The sequence below is a fragment of the Bombina bombina genome, chromosome 3 (genome assembly GCF_027579735.1).
Source record: "Bombina bombina isolate aBomBom1 chromosome 3, aBomBom1.pri, whole genome shotgun sequence".
NCBI lineage: Eukaryota > Metazoa > Chordata > Amphibia > Anura > Bombinatoridae > Bombina > Bombina bombina.
Genome location: NC_069501.1, coordinates 492122606 through 492145039, shown reverse-complemented (window position 1 = coordinate 492145039; position 22434 = coordinate 492122606).

Genomic DNA, 22434 nt, shown 5'->3' with positions numbered 1-22434 from the left:
GGAAGGAGATGTTAAACAGGATTCATGATGGCCACTTAGGCATTACAAAGTGCAGAGAAAGAGCAGCTACAGCTGTGTGGTGGCCTGGGATCAGCTCCGACATTGCAAATCACGTGTCTAAATGTGCCTTTTGCCGGGAACGCCGGCCTACTCAGAGAAGGGAGCCCTTAATGTCTACTCCGCTGCCTGCGGGGCCGTGGCAGAAAATAGCTGCTGATTTGTGCGAACTGCACGGGAAAAAGTTTCTTGTTGTTATCGACTACTATTCCAGGTATTTGGAAATAGCACCCCTGAATGATATCACAAGTCAGGCCGTTATCATTCGCCTGAAGAGCTTGTTCGCCCGCTGGGGCATTCCAATGGAGCTGGTGAGTGATAATGGCATGCAGTTCGCTTCTACAGAGTTCAGTGCCTTCAGCAGGGAATATGATTTTGTACATTCCACGTCAAGTCCACATTATCCGCAGGCCAACGGAATGGCTGAAAGGGCAGTTCAAACAACAAAATTCATCCTAAAGCAATCTGAACCGTACCTAGCCCTCTTGTCATACAGGGCGACGCCCATTCAAGCCACCGGGTTTAGCCCGGCACAGCTGATGCTAGGACGCCAGATTCGCACCACTTTACCCTCAGTGGGTGTCTTCAAGCCGCCTGGCCCTGTTCCTCGGGACGAAGTCCTTAGGAGGGATGAAGAGGCCAAAAAGGGTTATCGTTTCTTCTACGACAGGAGACATTCTGTCAGGCCTTTACAGGAACTGAAAGCGGGCCAAAGTGTCAGAATTAAACTGGATGATGAGAAGAAATGGAAGACGCCTGCTACGGTAGTGGGCCGCTCTCCAGAACCAAGGTCTTACACAGTCCTTACAGAGGGAGGGACGGTTACACGCCGTAACCGAAGACATCTTCAGCCTGTACCTGAGAGTCTGGAACCGGATACCTCAGTACCACCGCCGGTGGGATCTCCTGTTCTAAGAGAGGTGCCTTCCCCTCAGCAAGATCATAGCGGGGATATATCTTTGCCTCCAGCAGACTCTTGTTCACCATCTTCTGTATCAGAGGACAATTCATGCAAAGTTACATCAAGCGGAAGAGTGGTGAGGCTTCCGGCCCGATACAGGGACTGACTTTAGCTAGAACAGTGACCGGAAGTATGGGCAGAATAATCCCATGGTCACTGTGGACTAGGGTAGTCTACCCCGATGTCCAAGTCAGGATGTAATTTGTTTGTTCATGTTTTCTAATCTATCTGTTTTTTATAATGTTCTAAAACAAAATGTTGTGTATACCCTGTTGGTGTACCTTGTTGTTTAATATATGTGAATGTATGCTTTGCCTTTGAAAAAGGGGAAGATGTGATGATAGCAGGATGTGATGTCACTAGCTGGTGGGCGGGGCTTAGGTCCGGTGTCTGTGTCGCAGTTAGTTTAGTACAATCAACCTGTCTGGATGTGTATTGCTATGCTCTGTAATAAAATAGAGTTGTACCATCATTGCTGTGTCCTGCATATGTCCTGCATCTCATGACAAGTACAATTTTAGGAGATGTTACTCCCTGACTCTCAGGAGATTGTGTAAGGCTCTCTAATGTAAACATCTGAAATCATGATCTTGATCAGGTTTGTGTGTGCACTCACTCTGCAGTAAGAAACAATGATAATGTGATTTAAAGTAAAATTATGGTACAAGGCATCTGACTGCAATTTTCGTTTATCATTAACACGTATACCAAGTAAAAGTGGAGCAAGTAACACAGGCAGAGGAAGCAGGAGGCATTAGGGCACAGAAACATTAAAAGCAAAACAGGTCACCTCGCACAATGGGATGAAACTGGTAAGGTTGAATTTGCATCAAATATATTAACTCACACAGGTCAGCATTCTGCAGAGAACCTGGTCTGCTGACCATAAATTGAAAGAGATACAGATACCAACATAGATAAACAGACTGCACATACTAATGGTGAATAAAATAAAGTAATTGGGCTTATCCGTCTACAAGATGTTTCCCAAACACATTTAATTGCTAATACTATATATATATATATATATATATATATATATATATATATATATATACACCTTTGAGCCCTTCCCAGTCCAATACCTTGCCATATTATACCATATCTATTTTTAACATATACCATATCTATTTTTAACACTTTGGAAACACAAATTCAATAATAAACTTTTTAAAAATAAATATATATATATATACAAGTTTAATACTTTATTTTAATCTGTTTTACACGTGTTTTGTAAATCTTTTATTTAAAACCCTAACACTTTACATCAGGTCTCGGTAATTCGAGCACAAGCCATAAATATGGCAATATTTAGTGCTTTTGCCACAGTAAACTTTCTCTGGTAAATCTGATTTACCAAAAGCTTCTAATATCAAGGAGCACGGAACAAACTACTGATTGGTGGCTGCACATTTATCCCTCTTGTCATTGGCTCACCAGATGTGCTCAGCTAACCCACAGAAGAGCTTTGCTGTTCCTTCAACAAATGAAACTAATAGAACAAAGAAAATTTGATAATAAAAGTAAATACAAAATCATGAAAAAAAGGGTTTCATGTCCCTACAGTAAAAGGGGGCAAAATAAATAATGCAGTAAGAAATAATGACAATGTGATTGAAAGTAAAATTCAAAATATTTACGTTTAACATTAACACATATACCAAGTAAAAGTGGAGTAAGTAACACAGGCAGAGGAAGCAGGAGACATGAGGGCACAGAAACATTAAAAGCAAAACAGTTCACCTTTTACATTGTGATGAAACTGGTAAGGTTGAATCTGCAGCAAATATATTAACTTGCACAGGTCAGCATTCTGCAGAGAACCTGGTCTGCTGGCCATAAATTGATAGACATACAGACACCAACATAGATAAACAGACTGCACATACTATTGGTGTATAAAATAAAGTAATTGGGCTTATCCTACTACAAGATGTTTCCCAAACACCTTTAATTGGTAAGACTATTTTCCTTTGTTTGTACACATGTATTTCCCTTGCAAATCTTATCCCAACTATTTCTGGAAGAACGAAAAGTAATTCCAATCAGAGAGAAAGCAGGAAGCTGGAAGGACATGACTCTTCCCTGCTTGATGAGCACATTTTTTTCTTTGGAGAAACACTGAAAACAACTGAAACACTGAAATAACTAAACTAGACGCAAATGAATGCCTGTTGTTTAATGTCAAGATCCAGGGTGTCCATACTTTGTTTTTAACTCACATGCACCTAGATTACAAGTTTTGCGTTTGTTTTTTAATGCTGAAAAATGTCAGCGTTAAAACCGGACTGCAGCTATTACGAGTCTTTTCGGTATAGCTGTACCGCAAGCATTTTAGCCTGTAACGCAACGTCAGTCTCGCACTCAAAAAATGACGTTTTTGCATGGGATTTCCATAGCGCTGCCATTACAAGTTTTGTGGTGAGGCTAAAAAGCTTGCATTACACCCTATACCGACACGATTCCTTTCGCAATCTGAGACCAGTAGTTATGAGTTTTACGCAACAAAACACAAAACTCATAACTAAAGTGTTACAAAGTACACTAACACCCATAAACTACCTATAAACCCCTAAACCGAGGCCCTCCCGCATCGCAAATACTTTAATAAAGTTATTAATCCCTAATCTGCCACTCCCGACATTGCCGCCACTAATAAAAATTATTAACCCCTATTCCACCGCTGCCCGACATCTCCGCCACTATAATAAAGTTATTAACCCCTATTCCCCCACACCCCAACATCTCCCACACTATAATAAAGATATTAACCCCTATTCCGCCACTCCCCGACTTTGCCGCCACTAAATAAAGTTATTGACCCCTAAACCTCTAGCCTCCCACATCACTGCCACTAAATAAACCTATTAACCCCTAAACCGCCAGCCCCCCACATTGCAAAAACTAAATTAAACTATTAACCCCTAAACCTAACAACCCGATATTCAAATCAGCCAATAGAATTTCAGTGGCTCTCATCCTATTGACCGATTTGAATTTCAAAATGGAATGGAATGCAAGAGACGCCATTTTGAAAAAGCTCCCTTGCATTGAAGATTCAGTATATGGCGGCGACCGTATGGAGAGGATGCTCCGCGCCGGATGTCTTCAGGATGGACCCGCTCCACCGGGATGAAGACTTCGCCGCCTTGATGTCCGGACTTCAGAAAATGTAAGTGGATCATCGGGTGTTAGTGTTAGGTTTTTTAAAACTTTTTTTGGGTGGCGCTTTTCTTAAAAGAGCTGAATGCCTTTTTCAGGGCAAGAAAAAGAGCTGACTGCCCTTTTAAGGGCAATGCCCATAAAAATGCCCATTTCAGGGCAATGCCAATACAAATGCCCTTTTCAGGGCAATGGGTAGCTTAGGTTTTTGTTAGAGTTAGGCTTTTTATTTTGGGGGGTTGGTTGGGTGGTGGATTTTACTGTTGGGGGGTCTTTGTATTTTTTTTTTCAGGTAAAAGAGTTGATTTCTTTAGGGCAATGCCCTGCAAAAGGCCCTTTTAAGGGCTATTGGTAGTTTATTGTAGGCTAGGATTATTTATTTTGGAGAGGCTTTTTTATTTTTATAGGGCTATTAGATTAAGTGTAATTGTTTTTATTTTGGATAATTTTGTTTGTTATTTTTTTTAATGTAGTATTTTTTATTTTTTGTAACTGTAGATTTAATTTTCTTTTAGTAGTGTTGTTTTTTTAATGTGTAATTTAATTTATTTAATTGATAGTTATTTTAATTTTAGTATAATAGTAATGTTAGTTTAATTTATAGTTTAAACTTATTTTTTTTTGCCAGGTAAGTTTTTATTTATTTTAAGAGAAGGATCTTGTCATTTTAATATAAAGTTAGGGGGTTGTTAGGTTTTGGGGTTAATAGTTTAATTTAGTTTTTTGCGATGTGGGGGGTTGGCGGTTTAGGGGTTTATAGGTTTATTTAGTGGCAGTGATGTGGGAGGCCAGAGGTTTAGGGGTTAATAACTTTATTTAGTTGCGGCGATGTCTGGGAGCGGCGGAATAGGGGTTAATAACTTTATTATAGTATGGGCGATGTTGAGGTGTAGGGGAATAGGGGTTAATAACTTTATTATAGTGGCGGCGATATCAGAAGCGAAAGATTAGAGGTTAATACATTTATTTTGGTGGCGGCAATATCGGGAGCGGCAGATTAGGGGTTAATAACATTATGTAGGTGTCAGGGGCAGCAGATTAGGGGTTAATAAATTTATGTAGGTGTCGGCGATGTCGGGAGCAGCAGATTAGGGGTGTTTAAATGTGGGGTTTATGTTAGTGTGTTAGGTTTAAACGTAACTTTTTCTTACCCATAGACATCAATAGAGCTGCGTTACGGAGCTCTTCATTCAGCGATCGCAGGTGTTAGTTATTTTTCTAACACTCTCTCCCCATTGATGTCTATGGGAAAAGCATGCACGAGCACGTCAAAGCAGCGCTTGGATTTTGTACAGTATGGAGCTCATCGCCACCATATCGCACACACAAGGCGGATTTTCTAAAACTTGTAATGGCAGCGCTATGGAGGGTGAAATAACACCCTCTATAGCGCAAAACTTGTAATCTATGTGATGGTGAATAGCCAGCTTAGCTTCAGTTCCTCCCCTTCTTTTCCAGGGTGGGCTAAGACCTCCATGTCTGACAGCAACTCCAGACTACTCCTCTCTCAGAGTCTTATCCACCTAAGGTGCAATAGTCCTAGTTCTGTTGAAGGGAGCTAAATTACCCCAGATCAAGCCACACAGAAATGTAAGCACCATGTGTTTAAACAGTGCAGGGTGATCACACAGCATACCCACTGACAGGCTTGCATTTAGTGTATTGTAGGAAGTCTTACTGCCCATTACTAGGGGATCTCACTATCCCTTTAACCAGACTGTGCTCCAGCTCCTTTCACCAGCATAAACAGTAGTTCCACCTGCAAAATAGTGCAGGAACTCTGTTCCCTCTGGACTGGCCCCTTGCTCCTTCAGATAAGGCAAATGGTAATGAAAGTAAGGCCATTGAAAAACTACAAAAAACAATGTGTATTCAAAAAGGGTTTTCTACTCGGCTGGTATGTTTATTTTTTGCAAGGCAATTAAAAATTAGTTTATGAGCCTGCCTAGGTTTAGCTTTCAGCAAAGAATACCAAGAGAACAAAGCAAATTTGATAGTAAAAGTAAATTGGAAAGTTGTTTAAAATTGTAGGCCCTATCTGAATCATGAAAGTTTAATTTTAACTAAACTGTCTCTTTAACATGTGTGTGATCAAGGTTCCTTTGGGCCAGATTCTCTAATGCTCTATGGCATGGTGAGATTAAAGGGACAGTCTACACCAGAATTTTTATTGTTTTAAAAGAAAGATAATCCCTTTATTACCCATTTCCCAGTTTTGCATAACCAACACAGTTATAATAATATACTTTTAACCTCTGTGATTATCTTGTATCTAAGCCTCGGCAAACTGCCCCTTTTTTCAGTTCTTTTGACAGACTTGCAGTCTAGCCAATCAGTGCCTGCTCCCAGATAACTTCTCGTGCACGAGCACAGTGTTATCTATATGAAATACGTGAACTAATACCCTCTAGTGGTGAAAAACTGTTAAAATGCAATCTGAAAGAGGTGGGCTTCAAGGTCTAAGAAATTAGCATATGAACCCCCTAGGTTAAGCTTTCAACTAAGAATACCAAGAGAACAAAGCAAAATTGGTGATAAAAGTAAATTGGAAAATTGTTTAAAATTACATGCTCTATCTGAATCATGAAAGTTTATTTTAGCCTAGACTGTCCCTTTAAATAAGAATTTATCAGATGGTACATTTTAGCTAAAGGGTTGTTTATCTAGATGTACAAGACCTCAATATGAAGAAAAGATATGTTCAATAAAAATTTTTTAAAAAGCCCCTAAAGATTTTGTGTGATTTCTCTTTGTGCCTGTGGACTTTCAATCATCAAGCCCTAAGTGTCAAAGAACAAACACAGATGAAAGAGTTGTACAAACTATAATTTGCAGAGAAAATTGGGGACATGTAATGAATGACATATCACGTAATGTATTCACACAATGCAGCAAGAGACTGCAGCATCATCATAGCATGATTAAGATCTGTCTCTGGATTGATTTATTAGTTATCTCAGTCTGTCTGCAGCAGCCTAAGAGAACAAGTCAGTGATGCTGTTGAAGAGTGACATATGCATTTTTTCTTTGTCTTAGGTAACATCACACGTGTAAAGGAAAGCAACTCTCAGAGTTCCTATGATGCAAATCAGAAGTGCCTGCCCCCCCCCCCTGGAATTTAAAACTAGACATATTAATCATCCGTATGCTGACATTGATGACTACTATAAATACTGACATGACATTTTGCAAAGTGCTTTGAACAGATGTAAAACAGAACCTGGTTCTAGAATTATTTATATAATGCAATTAGTAAAATTGACCATAAAAGCCAACATTTAAAGTGGGATTAATAGATATTTATTAAAGAGACATGCAGCTCCAAATTTTTATTTTATGACTCAGATCAGGTATACAATTTTAAATAATTATTAGCACATGTGCTTTGTTTTCTTGGTAATCATTGTTAAGCAGCACTACTGGGAGCTAGCTGGGAACATTGGTGAACCAATAACAAGAGACATACAGTATATGTGCAGCCACTAATAAGCAGCTAGCTCATAGTAATGCTTTGCTGTCTCTAAGGCTACCTAATTATTATTTTCAACACAAAATAAAAAAGAGAAGAAAGCAAGTTAGATAATATTAATAAATTGAAATGTTGCTTAAAATTACATACTCTGAATCAAACTGTCTATTTGTTAGAAAATTTGCATTGTTTGGTAGTCCAGGGACATACTTCTTGAAATGGTCCTTGTGTATATTTACCTTATCTTCTTTGTTGGAGCTAGTGCGTCTGCACTAATCTAGCAATATCTGTATAGGAAGATAAAGGATCGGGTTTCTGAATTCTGCCAGATTTAGTCCGGTCTCTATAGGGGCAGTGAATAAAAGAAAAAAAGAGAAAATGTTCAGACATAAATTAGAGCAAACTTGGTTAAAATAAACAATTAGAATACATGTATTATAGTGAGTTTACATCAGTCGTATGAAATGTATATGGCTGCCATAATGATTGCATTTCTGAGCTGCAATTACAGATCAATGGGTAATATTTATCAAGCTTGCATTAGTATAGTGTACGCTACATTAAACCGTGTCTCATAGTATGGATGCTGAAAGCCATTTAACCCCTTAATGACCACAGCACTTTTCCATTTTTCGTCCGTTTGGGACCAAGGCTATTTTTACATTTCTGCGGTGTTTGTGTTTAGCTGTAATTTTCCTCTTACTCATTTACTGTACCCACACATATTATATACCGTTTTTCTCACCATTAAATGGACTTTCTAAAAATACCATTATTTTCATCATATCTTATAATTTACTATAAAAAAAATTATAAAATATGAGGAAAAAATGGAAAAAAACACACTTTTTCTAACTTTGACCCCCAAAATCTGTTACACATCTACAACCACCAAAAAACACCCATGCTAAATAGTTTCTAAATTTTGTCCTGAGTTTAGAAATACCCAATGTTTACATCTTCTTTGCTTTTTTTGTAAGTTATAGGGCCATAAATACAAATAGCACTTTGCTATTTCCAAACCATTATTTTTCAAAATTAGCGCTAGTTACATTAGAACACTAATATCTTTCAGGAATCTCTGAATATCCATTGACATGTATATATTTTTTTTTAGTAGACATCCCAAAGTATTGATCTAGGCCCATTTTGATATATTTCATGCCACTATTTCACCGCCAAATGCGATTAAATACAAAAAATTGTTCACTTTTTCACTAATTTTTTCACAATCTTTTGGTTTCTCACTGAAATTATTTACAAACAGCTTGTGCAATTATGGCTTAAATGATTGTAAATTATTCTCTGGGATCCCCTTTGTTCAGAAATAGCAGACATATATGGCTTTGGCATTGCTTTTTGGTAATTAGAAGGCTGCTAAATGCCACTGCGCACTACACGTGTATTATGCCCAGCAGTGAAGGGGTTAATTAGAGAGCATGTAGGGAGCTTTTAGGGGTAATTTTAGCTTTAGTGTAGTGTAGTAGACAACCCAAAGTATTGATCTAGGCCAATTTTGGTATATTTCATGCCACCATTTCACCGCCAAATGCGATCAAATTAAAAAAACGTAAAATTTTTCACAATTTTCGGTTTCTCACTGAAATCATTTACAAACAGCTTGTGCAATTATGGCACAAATGGTTGTAAATGCTTCTCTGGGATCCCCTTTATTCAGAAATAGCAGACATATATGGCTTTGGCGTTGCTTTGTGGTAATAAGAAGGCCGCCAAATGCCGCTGCGCATCACACTTGTATTATGGCTAGCAGTGATGGGGTTAATTATGTAGCTTGTAGGGAGCTTGCAGGGTTAATTTTAGCTTTAGTGTAGAGCTCAGCCTCCCACCTAAAACATCAGAACCCCTGATCCCTCCCAAACAGCTCTCTTCCCTCCCCCACCCCACAATTATCCCCGCCATCTTAAGTACTGGCAGAAACTCGGCCAGTACTAAAATAAAAGCTATATTTGGGCTTTTATTTTATTTTTTTTGGCATATTTACATATGCTGCTGTGTAGGATCCCCCCTTAGCCCCTGACCTCACTGATCCCCCACCAAGCAGCTTTCTAACCCTCCCCCTCTGCCTTAATGGGCGCCATCTTGGGTACTGGCAGCTGTCTGCCAGTACCCAGTTTAGTAAAAAAAAGTATGATTTTTGGGGTTTTTTTTGCCCTTTTCTGTAGTGTAGCTTTCCCCCCCCCAAGACCAACCCCCCACCCCTTCAGGAACCCTTAGATTATTACTATCATTTTTTTATTAGTTTTTTTTTTAACTTTTCTTAACCTTTTTTTTCTGCAGTGTAGCGGTTCCCTCCCGCTCCCACCCCGTGCACGCGCCCGCCCGCCGCCCCCCGTGCACGTGCGTGCTCCTGTGCGCGCCCCCGTATGTCCCGTACCCGATCCCGCCCCCCTCCACTCCACCCGGCACATCGATGGCCGCCCACCCGCCTCCCAGACTTGCTCCCACCCACCAACGATACCGGCCACCGATGTCCGGTGCAGAGAGGGCCACAGAGTGGCTCTCTCTGCATCGGATGGCCAAGGGGGGTTATTGCAGGATGCCTCGATATCGAGGCATCACTGCAATAACCGGAAAGCAGCTGGAAGCGAGCAGGATCGCTTCCAGCTGCTTTCCAGACCAAGGACGTACGCCACACGTCCTCGGTCATTAAGTGTATTTTTTTTGAGGACGTGTGGCGTACGTCCTTGGTCATTAAGGGGTTAAAGGGACACTGAACCAAAAATTTTTCTTTTGTAATTCAGAAAGAGCATACAATTTTAAGCAACTTTCTAATTTACTCCTATTATCAATTTTTCTTCGTTCTCTTGCTATCATTATTTGAAAAAGAAGGCATCTAAGTGTTTTTGTGGTTTCAGTAATCTGGACAGCACTTTTTTATTGGTGGATGAATTTATCCACCAATCAGCAAGGACAACCCAGGTTGTTCACCAAAAATGGGCCGGCATCTAAACTTACATTCTTGCATTTCAAATAAAGATACTAAGAGAATGAAGAAAATTTGATAATAGGAGTAAATTAGAAAGTTGCTTAAAATTTCATGCTCAATCTGAATCACAAAAGAAAAATTTTGGGTACAGTGTCCCTTTAAGCTCACTAATTTACCTCAGTTAATGGATTTCTATTATGGCATAGGCTACATTCTTTTCCTGTCAGGTAGTGCAGGTGTCAAAAACTTCTTCTCAGGTAATGGTGTTTAGTTTTTATTATACACATTCAATGATACTTTACTTGTACCTATTATAAGATTTAACCAACATGCATATAAAATAGGTTGCTATACATAGGATTATGTTTAAAGACTTCAAAGTTTGCAGAAATGTGCACTTTTGATGTTATCAGCAGATATTTTCTGTGTCTTTTCAAAGTTTTGGATCATCTTTTTCTATGTGCCAAGCCTTAGCTCTAAGACATATGCTAATGCATAAGTACCCCAGGCAAAAAGGAACTCCTATAAAAGATATATAATTCCATCGAGCACAACATACTAAAAAAGTTTAAGACACATAGGCCTAGATTTAGAGTTTGGCGGTAGCCGTCAAAACCAGCGTTAGAGGCTCCTAACGCTGGTTTTAGGCTACCGCCGGTATTTGGAGTCAGTCAGGAAAGGGTCTAACGCTCACTTTCCAGCCGCGACTTTTGCATACCGCAGATCCCCTTACGTCAATTGCGTATCCTATCTTTTCAATGGGATCTTTCTACCTCCGGTATTTAGAGTCGTGTCTGAAGTGAGCGTTAGAAATCTAACAACAAAACTCCAGCCGCAGAAAAAAGTCAGTAGTTAAGAGCTTTCTAGGCTAACGCCGGTTTATAAAGCTCTTAACTACTGTGCTCTAAAGTACACTAACACCCATAAACTACCTACGTACCCCTAAACCGAGGCCCCCCCACATCGCCGCCACTCTATAAAAATTTTTTAACCCCTAATCTTCCGCTCCGTACACTGCCGCCAACTACGTTATCCCTATGTACCCCTAATCTGCTGCCCCTAACACCGCCGACCCCTATATTATATTTATTAACCCCTAATCTGCCGCCCCCGCTATCGCTGACCCCTGCATATTATTATTAACCCCTAATCTGCCGTCCGCACGCCGCCGCCAGCTACATTATAGCTATGTACCCCTAATCTGCTGCCCCTAACACCGCCAACCCCTATATTATATTTATTAACCCCTAATCTGCCCCCCTCAACGTCGCCTCCACCTGCCTACACTTATTAACCCCTAATCTGCTGAGCGGACCGCACCGCTACTATAATAAAGTTATTAACCCCTAATCCGCCTCACTCCCGCCTTAATAACCCTATAATAAATAGTATTAACCCCTAATCTGCCCTCCCTAACATCGCCAACACCTAACTTCAAGTATTAACCCCTAATCTGCCGATCGGAGCTCACCGCTACTCTAATAAATTTTTTATCCCCTAAAGCTAATTTTAACCCTAACCCTAACACCCCCCTAAGTTAAATATAATTTTATTCTAACAAAATAAATTAACTCTTATTAAATAAATTATTCCTATTTAAATCTAAATACTTACCTGTAAAATAAACCCTAATATAGCTACAACATAAATTATAATTATATTATAGCTATTTTAGGATTTATATTTATTTTACAGGTAACTTTGTATTTATTTTAACTAGGTACAATAGCTATTAAATAGTTAAAAACTATTTAATAGCTAAAATAGTTAAAATAATTACAAAATTACCTGTAAAATAAATCCTAACCTAAGTTACAATTAAACCTAACACTACACTATCAATAAATTAATTAAATAAACTACCTACAATTATCTACAATTAAACCTAACACTACACTAGCAATAAATAAATTAAATACAATTCCTACAAATAAATACAATTAAATAAACTAACTAAAGTACAAAAAATAAAAAAGAACTAAGTTACAAAAAATAAAAAAATATTTACAAACATTAGAAAAAAATTACAACAATTTTAAACTAATTACACCTACTCTAAGCCCCCTAATAAAATAACAAAGCCCCCCAAAATAAAAAATGCCCTACCCTATTCTAAATTCCAAAAGTTCAAAGCTCTTTTACCTTACCAGCCCAGAACAGGGCCCTTTGCGGGGCATGCCCCAAAGAATTCAGCTCTTTTGCCTGTAAAAAAAAACATACAATACCCCCCCCCAACATTACAACCCACCACCCACATACCCCTAATCTAACCCAAACCCCCCTTAAATAAACCTAACACTAAGCCCCTGAAGATCTTCCTACCTTGTCTTCACCTCGCCGGGTATCACACCGATCCGTCCTGGCTCCAAAATCTTCATCCAAGCCCAAGCGGGGGCTAGACATCCATCATCCGGCGGCTGAAGAGGTCCAGAAGAGGCTCCAAAGTCTTCATCCTATCCGGGAAGAAGAGGCGATCCGGAACGGCAACCATCTTGATCCAAGCGGCATCTTCTATGTTCATCCGATGAGGACCGGCTCCATCTTGAAGACCTCCACCGCGGACCCATCTTCTTCTTCCATTGACTTCCCGACGAATGACGGTTCCTTTAAGGGACGTCATCCAAGATGGCGTCCCTCGAATTCCGATTGGCTGATAGGATTCTATCAGCCAATCGGAATTAAGGTATCCTATCAGCCAATCGGAATTCGAGGGACGCCATCTTGGATGACGTCCCTTAAAGGAACCGTCATTCGTCGGGAAGTCGTCGGAAGAAGAAGATGGGTCCACGGTGGAGGTCTTCAAGATGGAGCCGGTCCTCATCGGATGAAGATAGAAGATGCCGCTTGGATCAAGATGGTTGCCGGTCCAGATCGCCTCTTCTTCCCGGATAGGATGAAGACTTTGGAGCCTCTTCTGGACCTCTTCAGCCGCCGGATGATGGATGTCTAGCCCCCGCTTGGGCTTGGATGAAGATTTTGGAGCCAGGACGGATCGGTGTGATACCCGGCGAGGTGAAGACAAGGTAGGAAGATCTTCAGGGGCTTAGTGTTAGGTTTATTTAAGGGGTGTTTGGGTTAGATTAGGGGTATGTGGGTGGTGGGTTGTAATGTTGGGGGGGGTATTGTATGTTTTTTTTTACAGGCAAAAGAGCTGAATTCTTTGGGGCATGCCCCGCAAGGGCCCTGTTCAGGGCTGGTAAGGTAAAAGAGCTTTGAGCTTTTGGAATTTAGAATTGGGTAGGGCATTTTTTTATTTTGGGGGTCTTTGTTATTTTATTAGGGGGCTTAGAGTAGGTGTAATTAGTTTAAAATTGTTGTAATTTTTTTCTAATGTTTGTAAATATTTTTTTATTTTTTGTAACTTAGTTCTTTTTTATTTTTTGTACTTTAGTTAGTTTATTTTTTTGTATTTATTTGTAGGAATTGTATTTAATTTATGTATTGATAGTGTAGTGTTAGGTTTAATTGTAGATAATTGTAGGTAGTTTATTTAATTTATTTATTGATAGTGTAGTGTTAGGTTTAATTGTAACTTAGGTTAGGATTTATTTTACAGGTAAATTTGTCTTTATTTTAACTATTTTAGCTATTAAATAGTTCTTAATTATTTAATAGCTATTGTACCTGGTTAAAATAAATACAAAGTTGCCTGTAAAATAAATAAAAATCCTAAAATAGCTATAATATAATTATAATTTATATTGTAGCTATATTAGGGTTTATTTTACAGGTAAGTATTTAGCTTTAAATAGGAATAATGTATTTAATAAGAGTTAATTTATTTCGTTAGATTTAAATTATATTTAATTTAGGGGGGTGTTAGTGTTAGGGTTAGACTTAGCTTTAGGGGTTAATCCATTTATTAGAATAGCGGCGAGATTCGGTCGGTAGATTAGGGGTTAATAATTGAAGTTAGGTCTCGGCGATGTTAGGGAGGGCAGATTAGGGGTTAATACTATTTATTATAGGGTTATTGAGGCGGATTAGGGGTTAATAACTTTATTATAGTAGCGGTGAGATCCGCTCGGCAGATTAGGGGTTAATAAGTGTAGGCAGGTGGAGGCGACATTGAGGGGGGCAGATTAGGGGTTAATAAATATAATATAGGGGTCGGCGGTGTTAGGGGCAGCAGATTAGGGGTACATAGCTATAATGTAGGTGGCGGCGCTTTGCGGTCGGCAGATTAGGGGTTAATTATTGTAGGTAGCTGGCGGCGACATTGTGGGGGGCAGTTTAGGGGTTAATAAATATAATATAGGGGTCGGCGGTGTTAGGGGCAGCAGATAAGGGGTACATAAGTATAATGTAGGTGGCGGTCGGCAGATTAGGGGTTAAAAAATATAATCGAGTGGCGGCGATGTGGGGGGACCTCGGTTTAGGGGTACATAGGTAGTTTATGGGTGTTAGTGTACTTTAGAGCACAGTAGTTAAGAGCTTTATAAACCGGCGTTAGCCCAGAAAGCTCTTAACTACTGACTTTTTTCTGCGGCTGGAGTTTTGTCGTTAGATTTCTTACGCTCACTTCAGACACGACTCTAAATACCGGAGTTAGAAAGATCCCATTGAAAAGATAGGATACGCAATTGACGTAAGGGGATCTGCGGTATGGAAAAGTCGCGGCTGGAAAGTGAGCGTTAGACCCTTTCCTGACTGACTCCAAATACCGGCGGTAGCCTAAAACCAGCGTTAGGAGCCTCTAACGCTGGTTTTCACGGCTACCGCCAAACTCTAAATCTAGGCCCCTATGTTTACATGTTCTTTGCTTTTTTTGCAAGTTATAGGGCAGTAAGTACAAGTAGCGCTTTACTATTTCCAAACCATTTTTTTTCTCCAAAATTAGTGAAAGTTACATTGTAACACTGATATCTGTCAGGAATCCCTGAATAACCCTTCACATGTATATATTGTTTAAAAGAAGACAACCTAAGGTATTAAACTTGGAGTATTTTGACTCTTTTCATTCAACCATTTTACCACCAATATATGCCAGAATTTGAAAAAGTGGTGCTTTTTGACACAAATAGCAAATTAAGAATACATGTACTGAGAACTTTAAGGGTTACTGCCAAAAGAAACCCCAATATGTGTTCAACAGCATCTCCTGAGTACAGTGATACCACCCATGTATAGGTGTGTCGGGTTCTCTAGGGGTTAAAAGGCCTTATTTTTAGGGGGCGCATTCCAGTTTTCCAACTTGGAATTTTCACATATGGTCATCATGCACCCATGTCCTATTTGGGACTTTTTTAAGCTGGCCAATGTAATTTACCCCCATCAAACCACATATTTTTGAAAAGTAGACACCCTAGGGTATGTTAAATGCTGGGATTTTAACACGTTCCATGCACTATTTCAACCACCAGTCTTTGTCAAACTTTTGAGTAGTAATTTTTTTGTGTCATTTTTCACACACGTTGTACTTTAGGCATGGATTCTCAGTTCCTGTTATGTGTTACTGCCAAAAGAATACCCCGATATTTGTTCAGCAAGATCTCCTTAGTACAGTGATACCACCTATGTATAAGTTTGTTGGGTTGTTTGGGGTTTGCAATGCTAAACTTCTGACATGTGTTTGTGATGTTTTCAAATATAGCATATCTTCTTTGCCTATGTTCTTTTGGGAGGCCTTTTTACATACCCCAATTTATTTGCTCGCCATGAATGTGCATATATTTCAGAAGTTGACACCCCAAGGTATTGTGTTTTGTTGCCTTTGATATAACTGTTTTAGCCAACAAAAATTGGAGAAAGGATGTGATGGTATTTTTTTTTATTTTTACACACACATTGCTTTTTGGCTGTGATTTATTAGAGCCTGTTGTAAGTTATTGTAAGAAAACACTTCAGGTTGTTTTCTGCAAGACCTCCTGAGTACACCTATGCCCCCCCATGCATAGGTTTGCCAGGATTTTAGGAAGGTTCTGTTACAATTTTATGACTTGTAATTTTAGTTTAAAGTGAGAGTATTTCTTCTGATAGGCCTATCTTTAGTTTGGGGTCTATCACATAACCCAGTTTTATTTATTGCTATGAAAGTGTACATATTTGAAATGTTGACACCACAATGTATTGTATATGGTGTTCTTTGATGCATTTGATGCAACCGTTTTAGCCCAAAAAAATTGGAGAAAGTGTATGGTAGTAATTTTTCAATTTTCATTTTTACAGACACACTGCTATTTGACTATGATTTAGGAGAGACTGTTGTAAAGTTATTGCAAAAAAAAGAAATGCTCCACGTTGTTTTCTGCAAGGCCCCCATGCATAGGTTTGACAGGGGTTTTGGTAAAATACAGCACCAATTTTAGAACTTATAAAAAAAGTAGTGAAATGTAAAATTCTGGCAGAGTAAAAGTAAAAACAAAACAAAAAAATTCTAACAGTGAACATAACCAAAAAAAAAACTGAACAGCAAATTTAAAAAAATATTAAAATAAAACCATTGTATTATACCGCTTGAAGCAGTCCAGGCTGTCCAGGGCAATCAGGACAGTAATATATGGTGTCCTTTCTCTGTCCCCTCTTGGTACAGGCAGATTTGTTTTTAGGCTTCTGCTTTGCCGCAGTAGGGGGGATTTTAAAAATAAAATGGGTAGCCCCAACTCTTCTCTCTCCCATCACTGCCCGGGGAGCAGGTGCATCTTGGTACAAAATCCCTGAAATGATCTGGAGCTGAAACTGTGTTTATTAAACGCTTGGATTTACTATCACTTTTAGATGCATCAAAATCGTAATAAAATTGTTTACCAATAATTGTATTTTATCAAAAATGCTAAATTTGTATGTAAATTACACAAGAATAAATCATATTAAATATTGACAGAAATGTGTACGTATAAGTGCAAAGTACAAAGCACAATCGTTGATTTTCCTTAAAATAGGCAGACCAGCGCTCTATACCGTTGTTTAACTGGGATCATTTCAATTAAGAAAACGAATGGTGAAATAAATTGTACTTATTCACTAAAAATAGGCAAACACACAGAAGTACACAAAATACAGAAAGAACACACTCACTTTGGGGCTAGGAGAAAAACTACCCTGTTCTATGAGCCACAGTCAGTAGAATCCAGATAAATACAAATAGTCATCTTGCACATAGTCTTGTTATAGTCCCTAAGACTGAGAGCTCTTGGGTAATCAACCCCTGTATAGTTCAGGCAACTTGGAATAACTCTCTCTCTTTTCCCATGAAAAGTGGTTTTGAAAACTGCCCATCTCTCTTGTCAGCTCACAGCACGCCCCCTAGGGATGATCTTAACAATCAATCATAACCCAGCACACAGAGGCGCATTACTGTTAGCAGCTTTCAGTCCCACCCCCTGATCACCTGCTGAGATTGTAGTCATCCTGGCTGAGTATGTACAAATGCAGCCTTTTGAAGTGTCAGATCTGAGTGTAATATATGGACCAGATGCCACTTTGTCCCTAGAAGATTTACTGCCATGAGTAATTAACTCTCTGCTTTGCTCCTCTGATACGATGCCTACGCAGATGTTCCCATACTGCTGAGCAGCACTGGAGAAAATCTTGGAGTTCATCTGATTTCCTTCATTACAAGTTCATTTTAAACTCCTACTTTTCTGCCCTTAATCTCTATAAGCAACATTACTTCTCTACTCCTATCTCTTTCTTCAAACCCAAAACGTCTGTTCTCCACTTTCAATACACTTCTCCGCCCACCCCCACGCCCTAATACAACTTCTCTGTTAGCTCAAGACTTTGCCAGCCCCTTCAATAACAAAATCGACTACATCAGAAACAAAATCAGCTCTCAACATATTTTCATTATCTCACCCCCTCAAACGCTCACAATCAACCACAACCAACATAGCCATAAATTTAGCTCTTTCTCCCCTGTTACTAAAGAAGAAGCTTCCGCACTTATTATTATTATTATCGGATATTTGTAGAGTGCTAACAGATTCCGCAGCACTTATACTGTGCTCTCACTACCTGTCCCCTTGAAGCTATCACCTCACAGCTTCTCCCCTCCTTCTCTTCTACTCTTACCGCTATACTCACACACATTTTCAACCTCTCCCTCAGCACTGGTGTATTTCCCTTATCTCTGAAACATGCACTGGTCACACCTATCCTCAAAAAACCTTCTCTTGATCCAACCTCCCCATCCAACTACCGCCCTATTTCTCTACTCCCTCTTGCCTCAAAGCTTCTCGAAAAGCTAGTATATGCATGCCTATCCCATTTCCTTACATTAAACTCCCTCCTCGACCCACTGCAATATGGATTTCGTCTCCATCACTCCACAGAGACAGCAATTGTTACCTACTTACAGCAAAATCAAAAGGCCACTTCTCTCTGCTTATCCGCCTTGATCTGTCTGCAGCCTTTGATACTGTTGACCATCCTCTTTTGCTCCAAACCCTCCAATCCTTCGGCATTTGTGACACAGCCCTCTCGGGGTTCTCTTCCTACCTGTCAAACCGTACCTTTAGTGTAGCCTTCTCTAGGGTCTCCTCTGCCCCGTCACCACTTTCTGTTGGGGTACCGCAAGGCTCTGTCCTCAGTCCCCTTCTCTTCTCAATCTACACGTCAACATTAGGTTCCCTAATACATTCCCACGGGTTCCAATATAATTTGTATGCCGACGACACCCAAATCTTCTTCTCTGCACCAGACCTATCTCCTTTCTTGCTAACTGTCTTTCTCACTTCTGGATCCTGGATGTCCTCTCACTACCTTAAGCTAAATCTCTCCAAAACTGAGCTCCTTATTTCCCCCCCTTCTTCCAAAATCTCGGCCCCCTATCTCTCTATAACTGTTGAGAACTCCATCATTACCCCTACCCCGCATGCCCAATGTCTTGAGGTCACACTCAGATCTTTCTTTCACTCCTCACATTCAGTCCTTGGCTAAATCCTTCCGCTTCCACCTTAAAAACATCTCTAAAATTAGACATTTCCTTACACAAGACACAAGATTTTAATCCACTCTCTCATCTTTTCCTGCCTCGATTACTGCAACTCTGTTCTCTCTAGTCTCCCCAGCTGCCACCTAGCTCCTTTACAATCCATAATGAATGCCTTTGCCAGGCTCATCTTCCTTACACATCTCTCTTCATCTGCTGCACCTCTCTGTCAATCCCTTCACTGGCTTCCTCTTGTCTCCAGGATTAAACACAAAATTCTCACTCTGACATAAATAGCCCTTAACTGCACTGCTCCCCCCTATATTTTAGACCTTGTCTCCAGATTTTCTCCCTCCCATCCCCTTCGCTCTACTTATGACCTCCTACTATCCTCCTCTCTTGTTACCTCCTCACACTCCTGCTTACAGGACTTCCCCAGACTGGCCCCCATCTTCTGGAACTCTCTGTCTCGCTCCATAAGACTCTCTCCTAGTTTTGAAAACTTCAAGAGCTCCCTAAAGACTCTACTGTTCAGGGATGCATACAACCTACACTAAACTTTCTTTATACAGTTTCATCCCCTCTATTGCTATCCCCTTGAAACCCCTTAGCATGTAAGCCTAAGAGCCATGCTGTTTGCAGATCACCTTCTTTAGAGCTGACTACAACAGTGCGACTCTTGGCAGGGCCCTCTACCCGTCTGATCCCTATAAATGTTTTCTTGTATTCCGCCTATGTTTATAGCGCTGAGGAATGTGTTGGCACTCTACAAATAACCGAAAAAAATAATAAATAATAATGAACAGGGGCGTTCCATGGGTGTATATGAAATTGTCTCTCAAATCCAAGTGTAATTTGGTAAACATTTTAACCCTACAGATCTCACTGTTTTTTCTCACAAATTAAAAGATGGCGAGCTTTTATTGAAACATTAAAAACACTAATTACTATTGGCTAGATTACAAGTCTTACGTTAGCCTTAAAAAGCAGCGTTGAGAGGTCCCAACACTGCTTTTTAACGCCCGCTGGTATTACGAGTCTGGCAGGTACAGGTGCACCGCTCACTTTTTTTCCGCATACCGCAAATCCCCGTATGTCAATTGCGTATCCTATCTTTTTAATGGGATTTGCCAAACGCCGGTATTACGAGTCTTGGAAGAAGTGAGCGGTAGACCCTCTCCTGTCAAGACTCCTACCGCATTTAAAAGTCAGTAGTTAAGAGTTTTATGGGCTAACGCCGTAACATAAAACTCTTAACTAAAGTGCTACAAAGTACATTAACACCCATAAGCTACCTATTAACCCCTAAACCGAGGCCGAAAAATAATCAACCAATAGGATTGAAGTTCAAGAATGCAAGCTCAATCCTATTGGCTGATTACATCAGCCAATAGGATTTTTCCTACCTTAATTCCGATTGGCTGATAGAATCCTATCAGCCAATCGGAATTCAAGGGACACCATCTTGGATGACGTCAATTAAAGGAACCTTCATTCTTCATTTGGATGTCGTTGGAAGAGGATGCTCCGCGTCGGCTGGCTTGAAGGTGGACCCGCTCCGCTCCGGATGGATGAAGATAGAAGATGCCACCTGGATGAAGACTTCTGCCCATCTGGAGGTCCTCTTCTGCCCGGATCGGATGAAGACTTCTGCCCCTCTGAAGGACCACTTCTGCCTGGTTGGGTGAAGACGTCTCAAGGTAGGGTGATCTTCAAGGGGTTAGTGTTAGGTTTTATTAAGGGGGGATTGGGTGGGTTTTCGAGTAGGGTTGGGTGTGTGGGTGGTGGGTTTTAATGTTGGGGGGGTTGTATTTTTTCTTACAGGTAAAAGAGCTGATTACTTTGGGGCAATGCCCCACAAAAGGCCCTTTTAAGGGCTATTTGTAATTTAGTATAGGGTAGGGCTTTTTATTATTTTGGGGGGCTTTTTTAATTTTATTAGGGGGATTAGATTAGGTGTAATTAGTTTAAATTTTTTTAAATTATTTTATTATTTTTTGTAATTTTGCGTTTTTTTATGTACTTTAGTTTATTTAATTTAATTGTAGCTAGTTTAGGCAATTAATTTAATGATAGTGTAGTGTTAGGTGTAATTGTAACTTAGGTTAGGGTTTATTTTACAGGTAAATTTGTCTTTATTTTAACTAGGTAGTTATTAAATAGTTAATAACTATTTACTAACTACTGTACCTATTTAAAATAAATACAAAGTTGCCTGTAAAATAAAAATAAACCCTGAGATAGCTATAATGTAACTATTAGTTATATTGCAGCTAGCTTAGGGTTTATTTTATAGGTAAGTATTTAGTTTTAAATAGGATTAATTTTTTTAATTGTATTAATTTTATTAAGATTTATTTAAAATTATATTTAAGTTAGGGGGGTGTTAGGGTTAGGGTTAGACTTAGGTTTAGGGGTTAATATATTTATTATAGTGGCAGCGACATTGGGGGCAGCAGATTAGAGGTTAATAAATATAATGAAGGGTTCAGCGATGTTGGGGGCAGTAGATTAGGGGTTTATAAGTATAATGTAGCTGGCGGCGGTGTCCGGAGCAGCAGATTAGGGGTTAATAATATAATGTAGGTGTCAGCGATAGCGGGGATGGCAGATTAGGGGTTAATAAGTATAAGATTAGGGGTGTTTATACCCGGGGTTCATGTTAGGGTGTTAGGTGTAGACATAAAATGTATTTCCCCGTAGAAATCAATGGGGCTGCGTTAGGAGCTGAACGCTGCTCTTTTGCAGGTGTTTGGGGTTTTGTCAACAGGGGCCCCATCAAAAAAATTCCAATGCCAAAAAAATGAAAATGACTTTAGGCTTTTAAACTCATTTTAATTGTGAAATAATTTGTTTAAAATATAATGGATTTTACTCTGTAAATCATTTTAATCTGTGCAGGGGAGACAGGAAGGCTTATCAGGCAGTACTGTTTAAGCATCCAGTTTAGTTCACAAATAATA